We start from the raw sequence: 25,693 nt of genomic DNA, 5'->3' as shown, positions 1-25,693 counted from the left end.
AGGGGGTTGGGGGGGCAGAGGACAGGGGGGCTGGGGGGGGCCGAGGACAGGGGGGCTGGGGGGGGGCAGAGGACAGGGGGGCTGGGGGGGGGCAGAGGACAGGGGGTTGGGGGGGCAGAGGACAGGGGCTGGGGGGGCAGAGGACAGGGGGGCTGGGGGGGGCAGAGGACAGGGGGGCTGGGGGGGGCAGAGGACAGGGGGGCTGGGGGGGGCAGAGGACAGGGGGGCTGGGGGGGGCAGAGGACAGGGGGTTGGGGGGGCAGAGGACAGGGGGGCTGGGGGGGCAGAGGACAGGGGGGCTGGGGGGGGCAGAGGACAGGGGGGCTGGGGGGGCAGAGGACAGGGGGGCTGGGGGGGGCAGAGGACAGGGGGGCTGGGGGGGGCAGAGGACAGGGGGGCTGGGGGGGGCAGAGGACAGGGGGGCTGGGGGGGCAGACAGGGGGTTGGGGGGCAGAGGACAGGGGCTGGGGGGGCAGAGGACAGGGGCTGGGGGGGCAGAGGACAGGGGGGCTGGGGGGGGCAGAGGACAGGGGGGCTGGGGGGGGCAGAGGACAGGGGGGCTGGGGGTGGCAGAGGACAGGGGGGCTGGGGGTGGCAGAGGACAGGGGGTTGGGGGGGCAGAGGACAGGGGGGCTGGGGGGGCAGAGGACAGGGGCTGGGGGGGCAGAGGACAGGGGCTGGGGGGGGCAGAGGACAGGGGCTGGGGGGGGCAGAGGACAGGGGGGCTGGGGGGGGCAGAGGACAGGGGGGCTGGGGGGGGCAGAGGACAGGGGGGCTGGGGGGGGCAGAGGACAGGGGGCTGGCGGTGGGCAGAGGACAGGGGGGCTGGGGGGGCAGAGGACAGGGGGGCTGGGGGGGCAGAGGACAGGGGGTGGGGGGGCAGAGGACAGGGGGGTGGGGGGGCAGAGGACAGGGGGGTGGGGGGGCAGAGGACAGGGGGGTGGGGGGGCAGAGGACAGGGGGGTGGGGGGGCAGACAGGGGGTGGGGGGGCAGAGGACAGGGGGGTGGGGGGGCAGAGGACAGGGGGTAGGGGGGCAGAGGACAGGGGGGTAGGGGGGCAGAGGACAGGGGGGTGGGGGGACCGGGGGGTGGGGGGGCCGGGGGCTGGGGGGGCAGGGGGGGCCGGGGGCAGGGGGCTGGGGGGGCCGAGGGCAGGGGGCTGGGGGGCAGGCCCTCCCTCCCTCCCTCACTGAGCCACCGTCTTTCTCACTCGCCAATAGACTCTCCAGGCAACCTGTTAGTTGGTTTTAATATGTGTACACACCGTGTCCAGGGGCCGATGGAACTTGTGCGCGGCGGATTTTTATGACAGTTCGGCTCTTGAATCGATGCTGAATAAAACCTTGTAATTAGACTATGTATTTTCAAGGAATATTTCAAGCTTACTGGTTGCATTATTTCACGTTTCCTCAGCAGCCATTATTCGACTAATAAGTACTGACATGATCGACAGAAAGGCAGATTACTCAGAAAGAAACGTCTTTCACAGTGAATAATTATTGTCACGGGAATATTACGCAAATTCATAGCAACCTAGTGGAAGACGTCCTTTTTTTTCACTTGTGACTTTCATAAGTTCCTGACCTTCAAATCATTCTTTTTGCATATAATCCAATCTATTTACGTCAATTAACTTTCAATAATTATAATTGCTAATTTGTATTACGAGTATGCTGCTAGGTTTTATGTTGCACATTGCAGTATTGCTGTAAGCTAGAAACTGTAAATCTTCATTGTTTTAAATGCAATAAACTATTAATAACATCTATCCTGTTAGTGATTAATATTTTACTTTTACTAAAGAATTAAAACACACAGAGTTAGCTATATTTTCAAGAAAATAACTGGTTCATTATATTGAGTTTTGGCTCAGGCATCATAAGAAATTCAGAAAATAGTAAACCATACCAGAATGTCACGAAATGTAATAATTATTTCAAAAGGCTATTGATTTCTGTTTTGATCAGCCTTTTTCAGTGTTTTCAATAAAAGTATAGGGCAAGCTGAAGGAAATCTTTAAAGTCATCTCAATTTTGAGTGAATTTTTCACATTGGAAAAGCTTGTCAGAAGGTCATTATTTTAAAATAACTCCCAAGAAACCCCCTCCCAGGACAATCAAAAGAAACTTCTTTATCAAAGAGTGATAAGGGCATGAAACTCACAAGCAGTAGGAGTATATGAATTGTATGGAGAAAGGTGAACAGGCATATGTGGAAGGAAATAATAGAGGGTCATGCTAATCCTTTCAGAAGAGGAAGACAGGAGGGAGGTCAACAGGAGCATTAGCACCAGCAAGGCTTGGGTGGAGTAAATGATCTGGTTATCACAATAATTTGTAGAAGTACCAAACAGCATTAGATGTTTTCGACATGGACTCTAGTGGTGCATTTGGTTCAAGTATTGCACAGAAGGCCAGTCCAAAAATTTAGGACCCAAAACAAACTAGCAAATTTGATCTAAAATTGGCTTGGTTGTGAAGGACTGCTTTTCTGATTTGAAGTCAATGCCAAGTGTTGTTCTACAAGGAGCAATGATGGGATGTTTGAGATATACATTCATTACTTTTATGTAAATATGGAAGATGTCAGTAAGTTTGCAGAAGATTCAAAATGTATGGTATTTGGAATCGTGAGAAGCATACAACATGGCATTGATCAGCTGGATTGTTGGACAAACCTAAAGTGATGCATTTTGGTCAGTAAGTTTGTGGATGACATTAAAACTGGTAGTACAGTGGACAATGAGGAAGGTTGACTAAGGTTATAACGGGCTCTTTATCAACTGAGTCAGTCAGCCAAGGAGAGGCAGAAAGAGTTTAGTTCAGATAAGTGTGACATTTTGCGTTTTGGTCATTCAAACCAGGACAGAACTTGCACTGTAAATTGTAGGGCCCTGTGGAATGTTGTAGAACAGATAGATCCAGAGGTACAGATGAATGTGGTGACTTGAATAGTCAGGGTGGTGGAGAAGGCAGATGGCTTGTTTTTTTTTTGTTCATGGCATTGAGCACAGGAGATGGGATATCATCACAGCTGTACAAAATATGGATAGGTCACCTTTGCAGTACTGTGTATAGTTTAGGTCACCTTGGGATAGAAAAGATGTCACTAAACTGGGAAGGGTGCAGAAAAGATTCACAAGATTGGAGAGTTTGAATTATGGAGAGAAGCTGGATAACCTTGGACATTTTTCCCTGGAGAATAAAAGACCAATTGTTGGTCTTGCTGAGGTATATTAACATAATGAGAACTGTTTTTTCCCCAGGGTAGGGGAACCTAGAACTAGAGGACAAAGGCTTCAAGTGAAAGGGCTGGGTGATTTAAAAGGACCCCCAAGGGGGATTTTTTTCAGAGGGTGTTCTGTCAAAAGAATGATCTGCCAGAAGAAGTGGTAGAGGTGGGTACAATTATGGCATTTATAAGATATTTGGACAGGGAAAAGTAGGGGTTAAAGGAATATGGCCAAGCACAGGCAAATGGGACTAGCTTAGATGGGCAACTGGACTGACATGGACAGTTGGACTGAATGGCATGTTTACATGCTTTATGACTATTTTATTACATAACATAAGGGTCTATTTCTATGCCATATGATTTATGACTCAAAGACTAATCTGTTACGTTATGGCCTGGAATGTTTTCCTTCTATCATTACCGTCAATCTTGGTTCAATAATTGATACAAGAGGGCATGCTTAATCAGCAATACCTAAAACATGATGGGATGCAAGACACAGCTGCTGCATGAAAGCCAAACAGCAAAAACAACATGCAATAAGTAATCTACCAGCTTAAAGATTATGTCAAAGCTCTGCAGACCAATGAGAAAGATGGTGGACAATTACACAATGAACCAGGAGGATGAAGCTCCACAAATCTCTCTATTCTCACCAATGGCAGTCCATTAGTGGTCAATACAAGGTTGGAGTATTTGTGACTATGTTCAGAAAGAAGTGATGAAAAGAAGGGGCTCACGCTTGCATGCAGCAAGAGCCAGACAACATTCAACCAAGGATTGATTTACGGGTACAGTATTGATTTACTGGTATCTGGCACCTAGAGGGATTGTTAGATGCCGGTTAAGTGTATTTTCCAGTTGCTTGAGACTTACTCTTACAATACCTAACTAATACATCTGCATTAAGAATAAACAGTTTAAAAGACAAAAGGCAAAAATACTATACTGTTCTTACAATAAATAAACCACACATGAATATATAAACTTTAAAGCATTTTACTTTATTCGCATTCTTTGCAAATATTAAACTGTCACTGCATCTGCAAGTTCCTCCCCTCCACAGAGCCATCTGAAAGATGAAAAATAACATTATAGAGAATTCAACCCCCCCCTCCCCCCCACATTTACAGATAAAGCCTCTGACTGAGACAACTCTTACTAAGCAAGGATAAGGAGACATTTTTAGAGAGTCATCCCAACAGCTGCTTGCTGTTGGGATGAACCAGGTCTTCCTTCATCCTGGGTGATGACATTTTATTCAAACACAACTTTATTCAAACAGCCGCTATAAGCAAAGCACGACCAAGGCCCTCTGCTGGCTGAATATTTGCTTTCGTCTTCACCAAATACCAAAGGTTTATATGTCACTTTCAGAGAACATTTACTTTTACAATTTTAAACTTGTGTATTTTACCTATTATTTTATTCTTATTTATTTTAATTTTTATATTTATTTTCCTCTTTTTTTTGCCTATTGCTTGAATTCCATATACCAGGGGTTTTACTGTAGCAACTAACATTCATACATTCAGCGCTGTCAGTAAGGATGTTGATCATTCTCCTCATGCCTGTGTGGGTTTCCTCTGGGTGCTCTGGTTTCCTCCCACCCTTCAAAATATACAGGGGTGGAAAGTTAATTGGTGTATTTGAGCTGCAAATAACTACCTTCAAAATGTCCAGCCAACTACTCTTGACCTTCAATGGCAATACCATTTGCAGAATCCTCATTAACACAATCCTGAAGTCACCATTGACCAGAGCTCAAATGGACGACTACAAAATGCAAGATCTGATCAGAGGATGTGTATCCTGCGGTGAGTGACTCAACATTTTCCTTTATTAGTTTTCATATTTTAGGCTGTCAATAGTCCTTTTTGTTTATTGGTAATAAAGTTGACTGACCCATTAACTGAATTGCAGCTAACCAATAGTTTTCTATTTTGATATCTTCTTATTCCAACTTGGCATTGACAGAGATATTAATCAGTGATAATTCCATATAAGAAACCAAACAACTAATTTGGGAGACTTGATTCCAAGAACCAAAAGGGCAGTAATACCAAAGAGACAAAATGATTAGAAGATTACCTGTTCAGTTGAAGTGCATGAAAATCAGAAGTAGATGCATTCTTGGTACTGGAGAACATTCTGCCACTTTCTAATCAATCACGCCATTTCTTTCACTGCATTGTGTGAATTTCCTCTGTAACTTCCAACGTTTAACTGATAATTTATTCCTTGAAAGTGTTTTTTTTTAATCATTGGTTATATTTCCTTCAGTTAAAGAGCATCAGAACTGATTATTTTAAGAAATCTAATACTTCGGGTGAAATCATAATTTCATCAAAATACATGATGCAATTGCTATATTTCAGACCAGCAAATTATTTAAATCATGCCAGAATATTGTGAAGCATTACATAAACAAGTTAGGTATAGAGGCAAGAATGTTTAGTTACTCATCTGTCTCCAGGTAAAGTTTGCTAACATTTTTGGCTTTGACAGGAAGTTTGAGTGCTCATCTGCCTAAGGTTTGTCTTTAATAGCTACTCAAATTCATTTTATATTTGAAGTATAATTTGATTGCTCAGAAGAAATTTGAATTTCCACCACAGGAAACAACCACAGCATGAAAACTGGAATCATTAATATTATCTCCTACCATCTCAATTTGTCAGTCAATCAACATTCTTTCTATGAGTGATTTAGAATAAGCAATTAAGCTCAAATCATCCTTTTTTCAAAATATTATATAATTGTATAATTCTATCAGTCCATTTCATTGTTTCAACAAATCAATTTCTCTGATATTCTGCCAGACGCTTGGTTGGCAATTAATTCAACAGTTCTTCAAATATCCTTCAGTGAAGTCATATTCACAATAACTATTTGGACACATTACAAGGTATTTTTGTGGCATCACAGCAGAGGTTTTTGTGACATTGTATGTTGCAAATGAATGGATCTTATAGAGGGCTTCTGTTTTCTGTAAACTGCCTCTGTTGTGATTATGGTGCAATGCACAAAAGTGCTGGAGAAACTCAGCAGGTGATGCAGAGTCTAGGATCAGTGGTTCTCATCCATTTTTTTTTCCACTCACATACCACCTTAAGTGACCCCTTAACTAACCACAAAGCACCTATGGCATTAGTAAGGGATTGCTCAAGATGAAATGTGAGTGGGGAAAAAAGATTGAGAATCACTGATCTATAGGAAGCAAAGAGAAGTAAACTATGTGTTGGGCCTGAGGCCTTCATCGAGGTATGAGCAAAAAGCAGACAGGCATCGGAGTAAAAAGGAGATGAGGAAAGAAACTGCAGGGGGAGGTGTGCAGGCCAACAGGCAAGAGATGGATGTGGGTGGGAAGGAAGAAGAGAAAAAAATCTGAGGTGATGGGGAGGGGGTAGCTCTTTGAATGGAGAAGGAAGGGAGTGTGGAGTTGGAGGAAAGGAGACTGAGGGATAAGGAAAGAAAGAGACAGAGGAGGAGCCTAATGGAAACTGGAGAAGTCGATGTTAATCCCATCTGGTTGCAGAGTGCCCAGACAGAATATTTGGTGTTAGACTTAGTTTGACAATTCATGAGGCCATGGACAAATATGCCAGTGTGGGAATGAGGTGTGGAATTGAAATGTTTGGCTTCTGGGAGGTTCCCGTATTGTGGCATACAGAGTGAAGATGCTCAACAAAACAACCTCCCAGTCTGCATCTCTGAGTCATAACAGCAGGTGATGACCCCTGCAGATTCACAAGTGAAGTTGCTTGATTTGGAAGGACAACTTGGGGTCCTGGATGGAACTGAGGGAGGAGGTGTTTTTGTTAGACTCCTCCCCTGACTCTCTCTCTTTCTCTATCCCTCTGTCTCCTTTCCTCCAAAATCTTGCTTCCAATAGACACATTGTGACCTGCTGAGTTTTTCCAGCACTGCTGTATATTGCCCTACAACCACAGTGCCTGTAGACTTTCCTGTTTAACTCATTTTGGAACACCTCCGATCTGTTACCAAACAACACTCAGGTGTAATCATCACATTTGTGTAATTGTTACCTGTTACTAGTAAATTAACATGATTCTGATTTAAAATACTGACTAATCTTTAGAAGTGAGTGTTCAGATTTTACAGATTTTGTATATCTGATGCCCTGAAATGCTCAGGATTAATAAAAAGTCTGATTTTTTTTCAACAAATTATTCCCGCGTCCTGGAGATCAAAAGTACTTGAATAAAATCATATTCACAAATCAGTTTTTTGCTTCCTTACAATGTATGTCTGCTACAGAGCAATTATTGTAAGAAGATTCTGTGGTGTTGCATGTTGTGATTGAATGTAATCAAAATCTACATGAGGTCTGCCATCACACAGAGTCCTTAGCATGCTGTGCAACTTTCTTTGGAGAACAGATTCTTCTGCATGTCAAAAAAAATCCGAATTTGGTGAACAAGGGAATTCGGTGAAGCAGAAAAAGAGGTGCAAAATAGTACAAAATAAGACTAAATTAATAAGAGCATAACAATTATTTAATCACTAACATGGCTTTAACTGTGAAACTAGGTTAACAAAAAGAAAAGGTATCAGTCTGAGTAATGAATGAAAATAAATATATCTAAAGCGGGGTTAGAACTGAAATATGAGGTTACTTATGTTGGGCAGTTGAGACCTAATGCCTGTAGTTTCTGCCCTTCTGGAATCTGCATATGCTCTGTGGGTAGCTGCCATGATAGTAGCTCAGTATTTCTGAGCTTAAGGGGCAACCAACATCCCAACTTTTGCCAAATGTTTACATTGACATTAAAAAAAATATAATTAGAAATGTGGTATAAGCTCTAATGTTGCGACTCAAATTCAAATAATTTAAAATTAAAATAATTTGTGGTGTGTTATATATTTCTTCATAATTGGCTTGTATCAGATATATTAATATTTTATACCATTTACACTTTAAATGTTATATTATGTCATTAGATAATTATTCCTTTTATAGGTGTTAACCTGTAATAACTTAATAACTTGTTAAAAATTATATAAAGCTATATTTTACCAGTCTGGTTTCAAAAGTGCAAAGTTTCTTCTCTGAAGAATTTCTGTTTAAAGTACAAGAAGACTGAATATTTTTTAAAAAAAAACAGATACTATTAACTTAAATAAAAACAAAAACAACAACATCTGTGGAAATAGAAATTGAGTTAAATTTTAGATCGAAGATGAAGAGATTTTTAATGCTCTAATGAGCTGGGATTGGAGTTTGGATCTAGCAGCTCATGTAAAATCCAGCAGTTTCTTCAATGTGTTTGTTAGTAGTTTCTTAACCCAGGTTTCCAAATCAATTATATTCAGTGCTATTGACATGGACATGTATAATTCAAAGTCAGTTCTTCTATTGAAAGAGAAATTGCAAATATGACATTGGTTAAATTCTGAAATAGGCGGCATGGCAAAAGCAATGACAAAAATAAGGATCCAACCAGTCAAGATGTCCTTGAGTTTAGTGAGGATTCGAGGATTGTCAGATTCTGCAGAGACCAATTTTCTACCAATGGGAGAAAGCAGCTTGACAAAAATAATAAGCATGCTGGTCCAGGGTAAGAAAAGGAGCAAGAATATGACCTCTTTCCTGAATTGGCATTGCAGGTGATGCAGTTGTCTCACAGCTCCAGTGGAGTTTGCACCTAGTCCATGACCATAAGGATTTCCCTCATGTTCATTAGTCTTCACCTACATTCCAAACATGCTGGCCCTAAGGTTAATTGCCCACTATAAATTACCCCTAATATAGGTGATTGATGGGAGAATTGGTGGAGGGTAGAAGGAGTTAGTGGACATGCAAGATAACTGACAACAGGGAAAAAAGTAGGGGAAAGGGTTTGTTGGAGTTGCTCTTGGTTGTATAGAAATACGAACATTTAAAAGACATGAATATTCAATGCAGTGAACAGATCAGGAAATGTGATCAGGAAATGTGATATATTTGTAGCATGATGAGTGCTTAACTCAAGGCCCCTCAATCTGCCCTCTTAAGAATTACCTCATGCTAATTTGTCGAAATACCCAATGCATTCCATCTGTGAACTCCCTCAAATCCCATTTGTCGAGTTGGCACTGATTCTAACTACATTTTGCAATAGTTACTCAGAAACATACCTGTCAATTTATCAACTCATTAAATTCTGATGTGCTCTCTTCTTTCTTTATCTAGAATGTTCCAAGAAACTTTTGCAGGCTGTGTACATTGAGATAAAGTCCAAAGGTTCAGTCAAGATTGCTCTCTTTGACCTAATTGGATGTAGCCTGATGTATTTGGGTTGAATGCAGAGGTTGGTAGGTTTGGGGAATCTTGTGAAATGCTGTTACTTTCACTGTCAGGTAACTTGTTCCTAATCCCATCTGCTCACAGATCTTATGATCATGAACTTAGGTTTCCTCCTCCATAGGTACGGTCTGACTCACTATTTGCAGCATTTTCTGTTCTGACCATGTTTATGATAATATAGTATTTAAGACCATAAAACATAGGACCATAAATAGGCCTCTCAGCCCATCAAGTCTTCCCTGCACTTTAATCATGATCTGATCCATTTTCCTACTCAGCCCCACTGCCTGGCCTTCTCCCCATAATCTTTGATGCGCTAGCTAATCAAGAATCTTTGCCTTAAATACACTCAATGACTGTGGCCACAAATTCCTACCCTCAGGCAAAAGATTCCTCCACATCTCTGTTCTAAGCAGACACCCTTCAATCCTGAAAATGTGCCCTCTCCCACCAATGGAAACAACCTTTCTACTTCTACTCTGTACACTCCTTTCAACATGTAAAAATGTTTCAATGAGATACCCCCATCATTCTCCTAAATTCCAACAAGTACAGGCCAAGAGTTGCCAAACGCTTCTTATATGATAACCCTTCTATTCCCAGATAGTGAACCTCCTCTGAACCTTGTCCAACATCAGCACATCCTTTCTTAGATGAGGAGCCCAAAACTGTTCACAATAGTCCAAGTAATGTCTCACCAGTACCTTATAAAGCCTCAGCATCACATCCCTGTTAACTCCGTAACTTTGCACTTTGTTCTTGCTTCTATACTATGTATGGGTTGACTTGCTGGGCTGTTCAATACGGACTTTCTCACTGCACCTCTGTACATTTGGTAACAAGGCTGAACTTGAACTAATGTCCATAGTATCTCACTGTTCTGGTAATTTCTTTGTATAGCAAAACCTTTGGGATCCTGCACCAGGATTCTAAACTTCTTTATTCTTTAACAATTTATTTTCCTCAATATTTTTGCCGGTTGCTTGAGGCTACCAGTTGCTTGAATTTAGGATAACAGGGGTTTTACTATATTTTTAAGACAAATGTGAAAGGAAGAAAAAGATCTGAAGAACAACTGAATCCTTTTGAATAATGTATAATTACTGAAGTATAAGTACATATTTTTGTGCGAGCAAAACCCAGCAGCCTACATGGTTATTTATTTATGTTGATATCTTTAGCAAGGCTGACTTTTTTGCCATCCCCAATGCCCTTTAGAGAGTGAATATTTCACTGCAAAATCTGAAATTCACCAATATACTGCATACATAACAAAAATGAAAATCCTTATTATATAGTATTTAACCTTTATATGACGACAGTTTCCCAGTTCTGATGAAGAGACTCTGACCTGAAACTTTGGCTCTATTCCTCCATACACAGATGCTGCCTGACCTACTGAGCATTTCCAGCATTTCTGTTTATATTTCAATTTTACAACATCTGCAGTTTATTTTTTCATTTCTTGATCAGAGCAGACAGAATACAAAGTACATTTCTGGAGAAGGTGCCTTGTATTCTCTCTAATTCATCATGAAGGACTCCAGTTAGGGACTCAGGAAAAATTATGCCAAATTTGACTTGCTGATTTTACATTGAATATAAATTTACTTTTCCACCAACACTTAGGATACTCTAAAATTACCACATGAATTAATTCATTCTCTCTAAACATTATCACCATCAGGGAGAAAAAGGGAGAATTCTTCTTTTCATCCTTCCGACTACAACTCCACCAGCATTTTTTTTTTGATTAAAACCCATACTTATTACTCAATACTGAGCATGCAAAGTCGATAGCTATCACGGCCCCAAAGGATAAATGGCACACCAGGAACGATGAGATTATGGACTGTCTCAAATTGTACTGGAGCTGTTTTTTGTGTTGAGCTGAATTTGCAGAATCATTGAGGCACAGAATACATTGCAAGTACACTTGGGTCAGGAAGCACGATTTCTAGTTAAACATCTCCAAAAAGGCTGTTTTCTCTTTTGAAGATTGTTCAACTGCAGAGGGAATGTATGCAAACAGTAAGACAATGTATACACATCATACATTGTCATCCAGGAGCTGTATGCAGAGTCGACATCCATTATTTATAAGGAAGTAGATCATTTGGATAACAGTTGCTGCAAAAAATTCTTGACAAATGAACACCAGCTTCTGCATCGCCAACACATTGCTCTCAAAAAATTGATAAGCTGCCATGCCAGGCATTCAGATTTTACCTTCTGCTTATACAAAAGTCATAATTCATTCTGATGATGCAAAAACCACATGCATGTTTTAATTAATGCTTGTTTTTAGGATATATTATAATCAACTTTTTTTTAGCAAAGGTAGCTGCAATTAGGTAGGCACAGTAATAGTCGATGTATTTATTTAGGGGAGGTTGATTCTCTGAGAGTACTGCGTATTGCTGGAGATTAACTCACTGAAAAAGAAATCACAGCAGGCACTGATAAAAGTGGATAAAGAATTTAATTCATTTTACTGACAAAAATTATGGGGAAAAAGCAGGAGAATGTGATTGAGAGAAAAATACATCAGCCATGATTCAAATGGTGGAACAGTTTGATAGGCCAAATGGCATAGTTCTGCCTCTATGTCTTGCGATCATAAAATATTTTGCCATATGTTTTTAATAGTCATTTTGCTGTGACATAAATGATACAACCTAGAAAACAGCTAAAAATATTTTTTGAAATGGCCATTTTTCTGCACTCTTTTTAAAATGTAAACTTTTCCTTGACCACTGAGCAATGGTGATGCACAGGTATCTCAGCTGCTAATATTGTCACCATGAAAGGACACGAAATACATTGGATGATTATGGGACAAGGAAATAAGGAAATGTACTGAAGAACTTAAACTTATTTTCCTCTTACAACGGTTTAGCTTGCATAAACTAGTATTTCCATACATTAAATTTACTATTAAAGAGATTGGGGAAAAAACATCTAAAACCAAAATCTTCATAAAGAAAGAATTTAGATCATATGTTACAAGTTTCAATTTCAGTAAAAGTCCAGTGAGGTGCTGCATTACATTTGAGCATTCATTTAATAGTTCTTATATTATTCAGGACCAGGACAGAAGAATTTTAGATAGAAATCTTGGAAGAATTGGAATTTAAATGCAGGATGTGTTCATTTTTTCTCTCATCACAATGGGCAACCACATTTTCTATGAAAGAAGGCAGACAGGAATAGATTCCAAATCATTGAGGGTGATCGTGATGGTGAGAGGCGACATTGTAAGGATCTGGGTAGATAGGAGTACTCTGAATGAGTCTGTGTGCCAGGTTGGGTAGAAATCAGACATTCTGAGGGGGGGGGGGGAATACATCAGCAGAAATTGGGGATGAAGCTAATACTCCAGTGAGAGAGGGAGGGATGAATGAGACATGGGGAAGAGGGTACAGATCATAAAATTGTGAGTGCATGACAGGGGCAGGTATGCTAGTTGCACCTAGGTAAGAGGCTTTTGGCCTTCCTTGCCACAAAAATGCAATAAAACATTATTGGATCTGGCTTTTCTTACTCTTTTTTTTAACCTGGCAAAACTCCCAAAGTCTGGGAGACCAACCTCTCACAGTTAAAAGTAAAAGGCCTGCTAAAACAATGCACATAGCTCATTTTATTGCATAGCACAATGCACATTTATTTCCAAAATGAGGGTTGAGGATGAAGGCAGCTTGCTCGGCAAAACTCCCAAAGTCTGGGAGACCAACCTCTCACAGTTAAAAGTAAAAGGCCTGCTAAAACAATGCACATAGCTCATTTTATTGCATAGCACAATGCACATTTATTTCCAAAATGAGGGTTGAGGATGAAGGCAGCTTGCTCCAGATGGAAAATTCTAATTTCTTCTCTTCTAAAGTCCACCATTCTGTCTCCCACATTTCCTCCATCTCCATCTTCTTTTCTACATTTAGCCAGTCTCGATAAAGGATTGAAATGTTGACCCTTCTTTTTCTTCCACAGATCTGCTCAACCCACTGAGTTCCTCCAGCAGATTATGTTTGGTATGAATCCACCGTTGTTAGTTAAAATTTCCCTATTTTATAGTGACTAATTGTTTCCATGTATAATGGACAATTATTCAAACCCTGGCTATTTTAAGATGATCAGTAATTTTAGAGAGTCAATTTCTAAGACCTACAGAAAAAGAAATAGGTCAATAGATCAACAGCCTTATTGGTAATGATGGCAAATCCATTTGCAGTTACCTTTCCATTGTAGCAGATCTGTGACTTCATTATAGTTTAATAAGAAATCCCAAGATTGTGGAGAGTGATTCATTGCTGAAAGAATACTGAGCTGGTTGCAGCTTTCTCTACTGCAAAAGGTAAATAACATGATAGGTATATTTACAAATGCCATGTTACAAAATATGCCAAAAATCTTATTCTTTGTTACACAAGTTCAATGTGTGGCACAGAAACTATCGAGTTCTAACTATATATGTGTATTGTAATCTTACATGAATAACAACATTTTTTTAAAATGTTCTTAAAATATTCATTTAAATATTTTAGCTTCTACTTTAATTATTTGTGTATGTTATAAACTTAATTTAACATTCGGTAAAATTTAAATTAAATTCATTCTTTTTGTTTATGGATGTGCTGTCTTTGAAAATTCCTTAATGGAATTAACCAGTTTCATGGTACCACAGCTCCAAGATATCAGGCATCCCTTGAATAGCACCTGACCACAAACACTGCAGAGATCATTTGATCTTTGTTGGGATTATTCTTCAAGATCATTGAAGAATGATCAATGGTGAGCCTTGTTGCCTTCAATGGTTTACGAAGCAAAGTGGGTGTAAACTTGTCTGCTGGCTCATAAGCGCCAATTTTGTACTCTTCTCGAGCCCAATGACACCCCATAGCCTTCACATAACTAGCTATGCAGGAAAACCCTTCTTGATAAATTGAAAGAGATGTTGAGTAACAGTTTCCTGAGTGCAGTAACTAATGATGGAATTCCTTTCCATGGGAAGCAACTGACTTCCAGCAATCTATCTAAAATAAGACTAGATTATCATGCTTGTATGCTTTTTGGAAGTAAAATAAAAAATATCATATCCTGGTTCCTGTTCCTTGGATAAAATCAGCAAACTAGTCTCTGCAAAGAATTAAAATGCTGGCCTTTTTTCTGTGTATGGTACAAGACATCGCCTTTTAAATGCAGGGGCTGAGATAGTTTGAAACTAGCATCGCTGCAATTACAATCAGCTTCTTGGTGTATTTTTAATGTCAATAATTCAAAATATTTTAAATTAATGTTCAGAAGGTGGTTTGAGTGCTAAATAATGAGTAGGTATCGTCGTTGACTGTTCAGTGTCTCTTTTTGGATTGTACTTGCAACATTTGTCTGCATTGAATTGACATTGAGAGCCAATTAAAATGAAGCTAACCATAATTGAACATAGCAGAACATAAACAGACGCTTCATCAAAAATTAATGTTAACATTCAATTCATGTCACTAAATCATAATGATTGAGTTAAATTATGCTTATAAAAATCTTAACATAGTGTGAAAACATATTATTTCCAGGATCTTCAAATGATACATTCAGAAGGAAGACATTTGGTCTATTATAATTATGTCATCTCTTTGAAAAAACTTTGCCCCACACCCCCTATAATTCTAAAACTATTTTTGTTTGTCTACCATTGTGTTGTTTCATTTTCCTTCATTAAATTTAAAACATGGGAACATTGCAACTTAAATTTGTCATCTTATTTATGATATGTATAAATACTGGCCAATTTTTTGCAATTGCTGCCCATCCTAACAATTTCACACCTCATTTATCCTGTAATTAATTTGTGGAGTTGGTGTTAGTAGCTAGCCAGAAGGTCCAACATTTTATTTGGACTCCTCAATAAGAAAATAATGGATCTACAGAAAGTTTATGTTGCTTTGAAAACTGAAACTCATGACTATATCTTTTAATCTAATTTACTTGCAATTTTTTTCAAACCTAAGATGACTTAAACTAACCCTTAACAACTGAAACAAAGGTGTGAAAGATCAAATTGTATTCAAGGTACACACAGTAGTTTTTCATTGTGCTCATACGATCATTTGGGCTTCAATCTAATGTATCTGTCCAATTCTAATTCATTTAGTGTGATTCACCACATTCAAACAGATATTCATTCATTGTCTTATATTAATTCAATAGCTATGCATCAAAGGTACATTTGAGGACCTTAAAAGCATTTACCAATCTAATCAATTAACTTTTAATAAACTATTGCTGCCAAGGCTGCCAATTCTGGACAGACATCTTCCAGAACATTTAATCTCAGAAGGTCAAATACAGAATTAGTCAAAACACATCTGCTATGAAATAGGTGATTCCTGTACAGTTTGATTCTTGTGGAAGATAAAGAGCAAGATGTGAATAAAATTATTTTTCTAACCATTCAGCTCAATTATTTAGAGAAACAATATTGTAAAAAAAATCCAGAAATTGATCTTGCCAACTGAACTGAATCTCTTTACAATAATTTAGTACAAACACTGCCATCTGATCCGCAACTGATGCGCTTAAAATTCGTTGTTTTTTTCTACTTGTGAAGCAACTTCCACCCAAACCATTTACTAGCCTCCACCATCAACCCCTCCTTCTAAAACCTGACAGGTTATATTCCGAATATGGCAGCGTGACTGTAGCTCACTGCGGCCTCTCCAGACGTGGGTGTTACATTTACCTAAGTAGGTGGCATGAAGAAACACTGAAATGGATCAAGGACGTTCTCTGGAATGATGGGGAATGGGAAAAGCAATGCTGGAGATGAAACGAAGGAAGCAGACCTCTTGAAAGTCGCTGAGGTCCAACCTGAGCAGCTGGTGCTGGCGGCGGACAGCTTGTTGCGGCCTGGTGGTCACGGGTGAACCCTCCGTGGTGGGGACGGCGGTGCGGTGAATGGAGTCGGTGGTGGATGCTGGAATTGGTGGTGCCTCAGGCTGGAATCAGTAGGGCAGCAGCCTGCAGCCTCAAGGTGGGGTGCGGCTGCAAAGGCCATCTGCATCACTGGTGGTTGTGCCGTGTTGGACTGGAAGAACGGTAAAGAGTCAAGTTAGTCCAAGGGTCTGGAATGCTGGGCAGCATGCTGGCTTGGCACCCACGGTGGGCATGTCAACAGGGAGTGTGGGGTATAGCGGCAGTCAGTGCCGGGGCCAAGGAACTGTCGATTGAGGGGAGTTTCCCTGAAAAATAGGCTGGAGGACTCTTGCTACCATCTATGGCCTGGTAGTCGTCGGAAACCTCAGACAGCAGTGTGGTGGAAGGCTGCAGCAGGAACTGCTGAACCAGGAGTCACTCTACTGATGTGGACATTGCTATCCTGCTTACTGAGCTCATGGACTGGTCTCTGTCTATGAACATGTTCCATTCATTTACTTTTGCACATTCTGTTGAAGTGGTTTGTTTTTAGGTTATATGTAATGTTATGCTGTTAATTTGTCATTGGAAGGCTGTGATCAGATGGTAGCTGTGGCTTGAGATGGCTGCACGGCAGTTGCTTGCAGCAGCCTCTTGCTACAGTGCCATTTTGGCCGCTTCTGTGCTTGGTCTTATGTATAGTATTATTTTGTAAGTAACACCTTGACCTGGAGAAACACAATTTCATTTTTAATGGCTATTTAACAGTTTTTAAAAATGACAATAAACTCTTGACTGACTGAAGCAAAAAGTATTAAAAGTTGACCTTCGTGCAATTGTGCACACACTGGGTAGAAAACAATGTGGTAGCTCAGGACCTGCCCTAATGCACTGAATGAATGGATTGATAGATCTACTGAATCAGTAAAGTAACTTAATTGTGAACAACAATTTGAAGGAAACATCCAAAAATATAATTAAAGCTGCCTCTAATTTGTCATTAATTAATTGACAGCAGAGTTACAAAGGAAACAAATTCACATATTCTGAGCTAAACTGGCAAAAATATTTGTTTTGTAAAAAAAAAAATTCAGTTGTTTCAGAAGCTAGGACATCAAGATAATGGCCAATCAATTAGATGGGAGCCATTTTCCAACACTATCTTCATATCCCGTGAATCTCAAATGTCTCGTAGACTTCTTGTCTCTGTTTTGATTGAATACAATGGCTAAGCTTCCGCAGCCATCTGACATTGAGAATTCCAACATTTTACCACTTTCTGAGTGAGAAATGTCTCCCCATCTTAGTCTTAAACATGGCCTACCTCTTATTCAGAAAGTGTATTCCAAGGTCTTGGATTCCTCAGTCAGAGGAGGCATCCTCCATGCATCAAATCTGTATCATTAAAACACGCTGTTTCTAGTTGCCCAGGGAATAACACAATGATTCCAAGTCAAATGTTGGAAATCTAAAATAAAAACCAAAAATACTGGAAATACTTGACAGGTCAGGTAGCATTTGTGGAGAGAAACAAAGGTAATGTTTTGGACCCAAGACTTGTATTTGAACTTAATAATCTGAAGTATTAAATCTCTTTCCTCTCATGTTGTCTGAAGCATTGAATATTTTCACCATTTTCTCTTATTATGGAATATTCCAACCACTGTAATTTCCAAGTTTAGAACAGAACTTTGCTGTTACTCATCCTTTCAACATTCCAGCACAATCTGAGAATTCTCTCTGATTGAAGAATCAGATTAATCTGTTATTTTGTTGCAATCCTGGAGGCTGTATTCATTCTGACTCTGCAATAGATAGAATGGGAAAAAATAATTAATAACACAAAAAATTAGCTACCTAGTTTTACAGAACAGGCCTAACAAATGAGCTATGAGAACAGGCAGATGTGAAGGGATATCAGAACATGTCAATCACATGACACTTTAATTATAATCATTAGTTAGGTATCACCTGCCTCATTGCTGTTGTGAGATCATAATCAATTCCACATTGTGTTAACCTGTGAAAATTCAGCTGGATTTTGGCAGCATGGTTTATTATTTAAAAGATGTGATGAGTTTAAAAATTCTAAAATCACATACATTTATTTATTTCAACTCTGCACAATTAATTTTTTTTTTAAAGATGATCTTTTGATGAAATATTTGCTTCTGCCCCACTTCCTTGTTATACTTGAAACACAAGATGTATACTATCTGATGAAAGTTTCAGAATCAGTTTTGATGAGAGGTCATTGATTTGAAGCATTCCCTTCTCCAATGCTGCTGCTTGATTTGAACACTGCATACATTTTCTGTTTTTAGTTCTGATTTCCAGCAGGATTTTCTTTATTCATGTGGTTCAGGAACTGCTCTGTTCCTGAGCAGACTGCGACTGCGAGTTGTGAACTCAGCAACCTCCCCTCCGACATCTCTGTCTATTACCTCCTCCTGTGTCGGGGAAGCTGCTGGTATATTAAATGGTCCATCGCACCCTGTCCACATTCTCTTCATCCCATCTTCCTTCAAACTGAAGATAAAAGCTCTTATAAACACGAACTTCCAGATTCAAGGGCAGTTTCTTTCTTGTTGTTATCAGTCTCTTCATCGGTAAAAGATGATATCCCTGCACTGTTTAACTCTATTGTTTTTCCTTTAATGTGATTTTTCCAATTAAGACTATAATCCTGCTGTACTTAATTATGGCTAGATTTCCCTAGAGAGCTTGCAAAGCAAAGCTTTTTACTGTATCTTCATACACATGACAAGAAATAATTCAATTCAATGCACTATTCTCGTTGATATCACTCAGATATTGAGGAATATCACAAATGGTTGACACCTGCATCTCGCAAATATCAAATTCAATCAAGTGCCCTGTGTGATAGAATATAGGTATGTTTTTGGGAGATAAATTGGGGCAGGGTTTTTAGTGTCGGTCACATACAAACACTTTAAAACCAATTTTATTTAAAATACTGGAGCTCTGCTAATGCAAGACATATCGGGGCCTCAGAGCCTTTGCAAAAGCTTTGGAAAGTGCCCAAGAGACTTCACTAATGGATTGCTGTTTACAAAAAGGCAACAGTTGAAAGAGCTTGTTGGAGCCGCAGACCGTCTGCAAAGGGAACGCTGTTCTAAGAGAGTCAAACAGGCTTCTTCTCTGAGAGAGAGGCAGACAGAGATCAGTTCTACAGTGCTACAGACAGTAACAGCAGCTGGGACTGGAACATGGCAAGCTTATGGAAAACCCCATTTGACCAGTGCTTAGTTCAGCCTGGTCAAAGCCCTTGTGATTCATGCAAGAGGAGAAGACTGGCTGTCTAATGTTTCACTTGAAATAAGAGAAACAAGAAGGAACCCTGTGGTGACCTGAAAGAAAGAGGTTATCATCTGGGGAACCCTGAGGGGGCAAGTTTCTTCAGCAAGACACTGAAGTGGCTGGGTGTCCAACGTACAACAAATCCCTCTCTGAAAACCAACAAGAACCTTCCTGAGTGGTAACCGTTTACCTTTCAAGCACCAAAGCCTGGTGAACTTTATAAATGTTAAATTCTGTGCACAATATAAGAATTGCCTGCAACCAGTAAACTTGGAGGAATGAGAAGTGAGATTGGACAGTGAATCAAATAACTTTTCTAAATTTACACACACATTACATACACGTGTTCTTAGAATTAGAAGGAGGTTAAGTTAGGTTAGTTAAGTCAATAGTGATGTTAAAGTGTGATCCTGTTTTCATGTTTAAAGATAGTTAACTGTAACTTTTGTTGAAGTAACCCTTTGTCTTGGTGAATATCTATTGCTGCGGGGTTTTGGGGTCCTCTGGGCTCGTGACACTTGACAAACTTGCAATAAAATCATTGTAATTTTTGATACGCCATTGATTGTCAGGCAAGGAGGACCATGAGACTTCACGATCGTTTATTTTAACATTCAGAATGACAGAATATATATTTTCCAAAACTTTCTTTTTTGTTCAGGCAGAAAATGTTAAGTGAAATTCCTCAGAATCTCTTGAACTCTGCCCTCATGATTTTATTGGCGAAGCATAATTGAGTGAAACACAAAAGTCAGCAGGTTTTGCAAGGTCCATAGGAGGTAAAAATATATAACCAATATTTCTGGCCTGAGCCCCTCATCAAGGCATGTGTAAAAAGCAGGCAAGTGCTGAATTAAAGACTGGGGAGAGGGAAAGAAAGGGCAAGGGAGGAGCACTGACAGCAGTCTGAATGTGATCATTAGAGATGGAAGAAGAAGAAAGATGTTAATGCAGATCTGAAAGAAAGGAGAAAGGGAAAGAGAGATAGAAATAGAGATAGATGGGAGGTGGGGCTAATGGAAACCAAAGTCAATGTTAAGACCATCTGGTTGGAGGGTGCCCATGTGGAATAGGAGGTGTTGTTCGTCTGATTTGTGGGTGGTCTCAGTCTGACAGTGCTTGAGACCATGGATAGGCATGTCAGCAACGGAAAGGGGCAGGGAATTGAAATAGGTTGTTACTAAGAGATCTCCTTTACTATGGCAGGCATAGTCGAGGTGCTCAATAAAGCAAACTCCCAGTCTATCCAGTATCTCCAATGTAGAGAAGACCATAATGGGAGCACCAGATGCAGTAGATGACCCTGGTAGATTCACAAATGAAGTGTTTCTTTACTTGGATAGATTGTTTGGGGCCCTGAATTGTGGTGAGGGAGGAGATCTATGTGCAAATGTAGCACTGACTGTGATCATAGGGTAGGTGCCAATGGGCAATTGGTGGGAAGGGAGGAGTAGACAAGGGAGTAGAGGAGGGAGTGGTCCTTGCGGAAGGTGGAGAGGGGAGGAGAAGGGAAGATGTGTCTGGTGGTGAGATCAAATAGTAGATGGGAGAAATGGTGGAGAATGGCATGTTAGTTGCAGGGGCTAGTGGGGTGGTAGGAGAGACAAGGGTAATCCTGTCCTTGTAATGTTTATTGGCAGAGGGGGCCAGGGCAGATGAGTGGGTAGCGGAGGATGTGTGGGTGAGGGCTGAGTTGATAGTAGTAGAGGGGAAGATATTTTTTGAAGAAGGAGGACCTCTCTAATGACCTGGCATGGAAGATCTCTTCCTGGGAGCAGGTGTGACGGAGACATAGGAATTATAAGAAAGAAATCGAATCCTGACAGAGGTCTATTAGAGGTTTGCAGAAAATATCTGTTGAGAGTCTGTCTCCTGAGATGGAGACAGGGAGATCGAGAGAGGGAGAGTGTTGCTGGAGATGGGCCAGGTGAATTTGAGGTCATGTTGAAGGTTGGTAGCAAAGTGGATGAAGTCAACAAGCTCATCATGCGTACATGAGGCAGCACAAAAGCAGTCATCAGTGAAGCAGAGGAAGAGTTGAGGGGCCTTGTCTGTGTAGGCTTGTGGCATGGATTGCTCCATATAGCCAACAAAAAGGCAGGCATAGCTGGGCCCATGAGGGTACCCATGCCTACCCTTTTGGAGAAAGTGAGTTGAATCAAAGGAGAAGTTATTGAGGGTGAAGACAAGTTCTGCCAGCCAGAGGAAGATGGTGGTGGAGGGGGACTAGTTGGGTCTATTATTGAATTTTACATATGAGAGAAGAGAGATGAGGTACTGAGTAGTATTTTTCTATTCTGATAGTCCTGAATGCAGTGGACTGCATTTTAGTTTAACTGTATTAATGTAGATCCTGCTGCCTTTTGTTAAAGTCACAGTAGCTGAACAGTAGATTATACAAATAATATTTAATTTATATATTATTATTATGATAGATATATATTTGTGGATTAATTTTATCTTTCATTGATGAGCAAAAATAGTGAATAGTGAAGCTACCACGTATTTTATTCCCTGCCCCAATTTTCTGTTTCACCATATTAGATTGATTGTTCAATGCAAAAGCAGCATTGCAAGCCCAGAATATGCGAGCCTCCTGTAGCTAAAGGGAGGTGATGTAATATTGGAGATAGGAACAGGCCAGAAACAAAGCAAAGCTCCCTGGCCACTGAAACTTTCATTAAAACATTTTCATTAGGGAGGTAGGGTTAATAATTGTGGAAACACAAACACTGGATGTTGGATTCTTGAGCAAAGAATGAGATGCTGGAGGAACTCGATGGGTGACATGGCATCCATGGGTTGAAAAAGTAGTGAGATGTGTAATAATCAATCTATTGCCTGGCTTCACCTCAAAGATTCACCTCATATTAAGAGTCATTGGGCCACTTTTAACCTAACCAGCCTCGATCTTGCATGTGGTTGATTGGAAAATAAATGGAAACATGTCAAACTGATTATACTAGGCTTCTACAAGGCTGAATTAAAAACAGAAAGTACTGGAAACACATGACTGGAGGAAAGAGAGAAAGAGAAACTGAATGACTGTTTCCAGTCTTTATCAAAAGTGGGAAGGAGAGAATGTAAATTAGGTTTAAGTTGCAGAGAGGAGGAGGTAGGATGGATGGAATAAGATGAATGTCCCTAATACGGTGAAGCCAGTGTTGGTATGGATCATATGAAGTACATGATGTCATCCAATTGATAGATTAATGAGGGGACTCAGAAAAAGAGTGAGAGAGAGATAAATGTAATAGCTACAAAAGCCAGAGTTGTAGAAAATACCCAGTAGGAAAGGGAGAGATTTTTTAAAAAAATCTGGGTCAATATTACAAATGAATAAGCCAATTCTGAAGTCAATGGAGAAAGTGACCAAAAGTGGCAAAATTCAATACTGAATGCAAAGGCTGCAGCCAACCTAAACCGGAGATGGACTGCGTTCTCAGTTAGCATTAGGCCTCATTCTAACAGTGCAGGAGGACACACATGGATAGGTCAAGTTAGGATAGAGACAAGGTGACAGGCAGCACAAAGCCCCAGTGGACCAAACACGTGCTTTATAAAGTGGTCACTTACTCTGTGTATATAGGAGGTAGTTGCAGAGAATACCACCTTGTGAGCGGCAAATTTGTTTACCTTTCAAACTATTAGCATTAGGTGTTCCTACTCGATTTCATTCAGATTATGTCATTTTTCTCCTCAGCCCTCTCAGTTCAGGGTACGTGAATTGCCAATGAGCAACAACTTTAGAACGTTGAAGCCTGTGACCGATCAATTGCTCAATGTGCATACTTAAGGGATGTTGGAGCAATCTGGCCCAGCTCGTTTTCTGGCAATAATTAAGTCAGGATATGGCAAAAGTCCAGGCATGCTGTCATCCGAGAGTTGGCATCAGCTTCAATTCCTATTGCATGATTGGTCCTGTAACTGAGCTATGTCTCAGCACCTCTACAGATCTATGAGCGAGCAGACTGTAGGACATCTGTGAAGCAATTGAATCCCTTATCCGTTTGGCCTGTCACAGGAAGAGAAGACAGCTCAGCATAGATCCTGCATCAACTCGGTATATATCACTAAGAAGTGTTATTACTGGTGCCGCAGAGCCCTGGAGACTGGACCCAGCTGCTCTATTGATTGAAGTCGTTGTACATTCAACCATAGACTGCAGCATGCTGGTGCCACATACCAAAATGTCAAACACAAACTGGTGGACTCCAAAGCAACCTCCCATATATTCTTGACGCTTCCTGTAAAGCTGTAGCATGAACTTCACAAGTACTTTCGCATCATTCCTTTCTCTTTCCAATATTTTTATTGAGTTTTATATGCTCAAAGTAAGTTTCTCTTTCCAATATTTTTATTGAGTTTTATATGCTCAAAGTAAGTGTATATTAACAAATAGCTGTAAACAACCTTTGAAAGAGACAAAATATATATAAAACAAAAGCTATTCTAATAATCTCACCCTTCCCTTGTGAAGTTATGATTTGTGGTGATACACCACTCTATATTGTTACTTGGTTACTGGCACTGTGTATATGGTTGGTTCATATGTATGGCTGGCCTGTCTTCCTTCGGTGACTCCACCCCCTAGAATCCCCTAATAAAGGCAATAAGCCAAGTCCCTCCCTCAGTACTCAGCCAGAACAGCAGCATGGTCCAAGTCTTATGGTATTAAAAGCCTGTCATCCTGCAACTCCAGTCTTTTGGTATTATTGATAGTGTTTCAATTTTAATACCATAAAAATTTTGCAATGGACAAGCTACTAAAGCTGGACAAACTAGATGTAGATCCACAAACGCCCAATGCCCTAGACCACTTCGAGCTCTGACTTACCTGCTTCAATGCCTACCAGCAGGCCAGCGCTCAAGTCGTGAATACCAATGACAACAATCTACGCTTGCTGCAATAGAGGGTCAGCTATCAGGCCTACACCTTCATCAGAGTCTGCATGAGGTTTGACGAGGCCATGAATAAACAAAGCAGGTACTGATTAAACATGTATGTTCCATTAATGCATGAAAAAAAGGACAACCAAACTGTAAAATGGGATCCATTAATCTTATAAATTCTGAAAATAATTAAGGAAAGGACCCATAAATTTGGAAAATTAAGGTTCATTACATTAGTAGAGCATCTAATTTTTTTTCCAGCATCAAGCATGCCATGAGATCAGATAACCACTGAGTGTGTATAGGAGGGGCAGCATCCTTCCATCTCATAAGTATAGCTCTTCTGGCAATAAGAGTAAAGGCAAATACATGGGAATGTAGCCCAGACAAAATTAAATCAGATGACTTACTTATCCCAAATAGGGCAAGAAAAGAAAAGGATTAGGAGCCAAATTAACATCGTACTAAAGACAAAGTACAGAAGATACTTTCCCAATAATTGGAAAGTGAGGAACCCAACCAAAACATATGAAATAATGCACCTTCTTCAGTTTTACATCTATCACACTGATGAGAATTAGAATATAATTTAGCCAATTGAACTTCGGAAAAGTAAACTTGATGTACATAATTCCTTTCAAAGCTATGTGTACTCTTAGTAATTATATATCTGCTATAAGATGTGACTAACTTCCATTGTGAGTTTCAACCTGCATTTGTCCTGCTTTCTGGCATTTAATCAATTACTGAGCACCAATGTTTCTAACACACTCTATATTGTACAGACATTGCATTATTGATTTATTTGTTGTGCAGAGGCTAGTGAGTGGCCATGCAAAGCAAAAGCATATTGTGGTTATTGGTGTGGTAACAGTTGAAAATAATTGATCAAAGATCCTTTAGTTCTTTGCTTGTATTTTCACCATTGCTGAGAACTCTCTCATGGCCACAAATATATTGATCACAGCCTCCTGAATTTATAGAAACCAGATTACCTCCAGTTTTGTAATCAGCTTCCTGCCATACAT

The 25,693-nt window shown here is 40.2% G+C and overlaps 2 long non-coding RNA genes across 6 annotated transcripts in view; one reads left to right on the top strand and one right to left on the bottom strand.

The window, feature by feature from the left end:
• The window catches only part of LOC138738383 (uncharacterized), a 149,777-nt gene that overhangs the window by 468 nt on the left and 123,616 nt on the right, over positions 1-25,693 (top strand). For all 5 annotated transcript variants that reach the window (XR_011341519.1, XR_011341517.1, XR_011341518.1 and 2 more), the window contains exon 2: positions 4,958-5,052. This is a non-coding gene — a long non-coding RNA (uncharacterized lncRNA). The remainder of the gene's footprint in view (positions 1-4,957; positions 5,053-25,693) is intronic.
• LOC138738381 (uncharacterized) lies at positions 13,184-18,381 on the bottom strand. Its single transcript, XR_011341516.1, has 3 exons — positions 17,776-18,381; positions 13,778-13,887; positions 13,184-13,706 (listed from the first exon to the last, which is right to left on the bottom strand). It is a non-coding gene; the product is annotated as an uncharacterized lncRNA (long non-coding RNA).

This window comes from Narcine bancroftii, chromosome 7, assembly GCF_036971445.1.
Source record: "Narcine bancroftii isolate sNarBan1 chromosome 7, sNarBan1.hap1, whole genome shotgun sequence".
NCBI classification, from domain to species: domain Eukaryota; kingdom Metazoa; phylum Chordata; class Chondrichthyes; order Torpediniformes; family Narcinidae; genus Narcine; species Narcine bancroftii.
This window is presented reverse-complemented; position numbering and strand designations above follow the sequence as displayed.